Source organism: Gracilinanus agilis, chromosome 4 (genome assembly GCF_016433145.1).
Source record: "Gracilinanus agilis isolate LMUSP501 chromosome 4, AgileGrace, whole genome shotgun sequence".
Lineage (NCBI taxonomy): Eukaryota > Metazoa > Chordata > Mammalia > Didelphimorphia > Didelphidae > Gracilinanus > Gracilinanus agilis.
In genome coordinates, this window is record NC_058133.1 from 271,617,353 (window position 1) to 271,621,832 (window position 4,480).

The window sequence follows — 4,480 nt, forward strand, 5'->3', positions numbered from 1 at the left end:
TATATATATATATGTGTGTGTGTGTGTGTGTGTGTGTGTGTGTGTGTGTGTGTGTGTGTATACTAACACATATTGTGTATAGAAACACATATGTGTGCATATATCTATATAGGTATGTGGATTTGGCATAGTTTTATATGTTGTATGCTACATGTGTCCATGTGAGTCTGTCCACATGTAGCTTTCAGGGAGTCAAGAAGAGAAATCTTTAGAGTCTCTTCCCCCAACCATTTTCCAAGTGAGACTTTGACTCCTTCCAGGATGGAAAGCAAGAAGTTAGGGCTAGAGACTCACCAATTCTGCCCTCCTCAGAGAGAGACTAGAATTATTTCTAGCTGTTCCCTTAAATATTGTTGGTCATGGGAAAACAATATTTAGGATCAAGCTGAGCTCCTGATCACCATCCCTTCATGAGGAAAGGAATATTCCAAGCTATATATCCAAGATTTGAATCTTTCTTACCAGATGCTAGTTCTACAATGAACACCTAAAAAGTAACAAGTAAATCCACCCATCCAAGTTGATAGAAAAATAGAAATAAGAAAAGGTATACATAGGAGAATATATACCAAACACAAAATAAATGAATTCTTTCATTGGGAGTGAGCTAACAGCTCAACCAAAAGAAAGAAAGTCTTAGATATCAACCAAGGTGAAATTTCCCTAAGTCTTTAGTGTGGTAAACTGAGAAAAGGGGTGTGATCAAAGTGGTGGATCTCCTAAATGTCACCTTCTTTCCAGAGTTTTTCTTTTCCTTCAGCAACATGAAGAGATTCTAAAACTATCTACGTTCTTGAAATTAGGAGAACAGAATTTCTCTTCTCTCAAGTTATCACCAACTTTTCTCCTTATACAGTATTAAATAATTAATTCTAACAATAGAAGTCTTAGGCAAATGGTCCTTTGAACTATAAGGTTGGATATAGATATATACTGATATTATATATTTTATCTACGTATATATAGTACTTGCTAGAGGTATAAAAGGGAGAGAGAATTTACAAAGTGGCTGAGGTTATGTTTCCTTTCAAGTTTTAGACTTATAGAAACAAAGAATGGCAGAATTCAAAACCACATCAATTTAGTCCTCATTTTAGTGATACAGAAAACAAGGCATAAAAGGTACATAAATTTCCCAAGGCTAGTTAGGAAATAAGTGGTACAACCAGGATTCAAATCCAAGGTTCCTAAGTCTAGTACTTTGTCCACTATCTTCTTGCTATACCACATTGCCAAAGTATCTTTGTTCCACAAGAAGGAAGGTCAGGTTTGAATCTCCCCACAAAATGAAGAGTTATTTGGGAGACTTGTAGCCCCTCAGCCTCTAATCCAAAAGAGATAAGAGGAAAGAAAGAGTATGTGGCAGTTGATGGGTGGGAGACAGAGTTAAGTACTAATTGGAAAGGTCAGTCATGGGAAAGAATATCCTTTTTTCCCTTGAAATAAAGGGAAAAAAATTGGAAATGGAAAAATCTCAATACTTTCCAAAAATAGAGAGAGAGAGAAGTTTCCCACTCACACTCTGACTTTTCCAATTGTAGTTTTGATATATCACAGGTCAGAATAAGAAATTAAATGGGAAAGGGGTGGGATGGGGGTGGCGGGGAAAGTTGTTAGATGGCATACAAAGGCCAATAGACAACATAGAAAAAGTTTAAAAACTCAGAAATGCATAAAATAATGCATTTTAAAATAAATAAAATAATATTGTGCAATATCAACATGTTTTATCTTTTAATATCATAAATATATACAATTTCATTTTTCTAAGTTAAAATAATTAAAATGTTAAAATTTGCAAAAAGAACATGAAAGTCAGCAAATTATACACAAATGTTAGAAATGTAGAGATATCTTTAAAAGGTTAGTAACTCATAAATTCATATAAAGTACTATAAAGTCCCATAAAAGAAAGATAAAAAATTCAGAATTCTTCTTTGATTTCAGAAGGGAAGGTCAAAAAACTTTATGTATATTTTCCAGATTGCAGAGGCTCTTTGACCCCCAATTGCATTAATAGATCTAAAGTAATTTTACTGGCTTAGAAAATAACTTATTCATAAAACTGGCATTCAGTTATATACAATTTAAAAGTATAATTTATTCAAACAATAGTTACAAATTTACTAGTTGAATTTGCCTTTCAATGTCTAATTTTTGTTACAAATGGAACTCCAAGTTGCTAAACTTTAAGGGAATTAAAAATCTTTGTTTTCATCAGCTAATGAGAAGGAATCTAAAGGAGTTTCATATCAAAGAAAAGATTCATTTTTTCATATAGCTATTAAATACTCTGGACCTACTGACTAACATGGTATCAAGCAAATATAGAAGAATTTCATTTGAGAAAAAAAGCCAAGAAAGAAGGGAATGGGATGGCAAAATAGGAATGTCATCAATTATGGCTTATGCCTAAGAAGCTGTGTTGTATGCGAAAGGAAAATGATTTTAAATTAGAAGACCCAGGTTCCAGTCTCCACTGTGCCATGTGATCTTGACCAACAGTGATTGAATCAAAAAACAAAGAACTCGGAGTAGCAGAATATGAATTTGAATTCCAATACTGACTACTTGAGTGACCTTGAGCAAGTCATTTAACTTCAAGACTTAGTTTCTCCTATTAAATGACAGAATTCTAAAAGATGTCTAAGGTGTCCTCAAATTCTAAATCAGTTATCTGAAATGAACTTATTTTCTGTTTCACTTATGCCACTGATACATCTCATATTATGTTTAACTCTTCTTTCTTCCCTCTTCCTCACTTCTCATATCCAACCAGTAAACAAGTCTTCTCAGTTAGATCCCTGTAAAAGTTTTTGAATCCTACTCTTTTCTATTCCCTGTGCCACAAGTCAAATGATCGATAAATATTGATTATAGGGATAGTTAAGTGACTCAATGGATTGAGAGTCAGTCCCAGAGATGCGACATCCTGTGTTCGAATATGATCTGAGACACTTCCTAGCTGTGTGACCCTTTGCAAATCACTTAACCCCCATTGCCTAGTCCTTACTGCTCTTCTGCCTTAGAACCAGTACACAGTATTGATTCTAAGATGGAAGGAAAGGATTTTATAAATAAGTAAATAAATATTGATTATGTGTCTACTGAGTGTCAAGCACAGTGCTATACCAGAGATACAAAGAATGGTAAAAGACATACCCTGCTCTCAAGAAGCTCACATTCTAATGGGGGAAATGACTCCCATGCAGAACAACCACAAGCAAGCTAAATACAGGATAAACTGGAGATAATCACAGTGGGAAGGCATTAGAATTGAGGAAGATCAGGAAAGACTTTGTGTAGAAGGTAGGATTTTACTTGGAACTCAAGATAAAGTCAGAGGGTAAATATAAGGAGGAAGAGCATTCCAGGCAGGAAGGACATCATTATCATCTTTAAAAGAATTACTAATCTACCTTTGTTCAAAAAATACTAGTCACTGAGAAAAATGGTGAGTTCTCTACCAGATTCCTATGGCTCTATAGGCGTTCACATTCCTAGTGGCAATTGGCTCTCTCTTCTCTTCTGTCACTTCTCTGGATCACCCTCTCTCCAGTAAGTTATTCTTTATTTTACTTTTGATTTGATCTTTTGAGAATAAATTCCTTTTTTTAAGAGAAGACTTTACTGAAATCACCAGATTATAGACACCATTTAGATAAGAGGAAAAAAGTAAGAAAATTAAACAAAAAAAGTTTTACTTTTTTTAATCAGATAAGATTATAGAATGATAGGTATAGAGCTTAAGAAGAGTTTAGACATCATTTAGGCCAATCTTCTTATATGACAGAAGAAGAAACTGAGGCTCAGCTGAGTCCCAAAGAGGTAAAGTGACTTGTCCTTGGTCAAACAGGAAATTCCAAAGCTAAAATTTGAATCCAGGTCTTCTAATTCTAAATTCAATGTTTTTGTTTTGCTATTTATATGATCAATTACAGTAAATATTTACTTTGTATCATAGTCATAATTCCAATTTTTGACCAAGAATAATTTTTTTTATATATTGCTTTAGATTGTATTGTTCCCCTCCTCCCATAATTAAAACATTTTTTCAGCATTCGTTAGTAATATTGTTGCATTACTCTCTGCCTCTATATTATCCCTCTCAAGTTTGGGTATCATGATAAAAGTTGTCTCCTAAAGAAAGCTTGGCAGGATGTCCTCCATGTTTACTATTAAAAATAGTTTATTTGTCCAACTCTTATGTGACCCCATTTGGAGTTCTCTTCGCAAAGATACTGGAGTGATTTGCCATTTCTTTCTCCAATTCACAGATGAGGAAACTGAGGCAAATAGGATTAAGTAACTTGTTCAGAATCATACAGGTAGTAAGTGTCTGAGACCAGATTTTGAACTCAGAAAGATGAGTCTTCCTGACTCCAGGCCTGGTGCTTTATCTACTGTACCATCTAGCTGCCCTACAGCAGAAAATACTAATCCTTAAAAATTGTAGGAGATAAAGGAGTAAAGTCCAGAG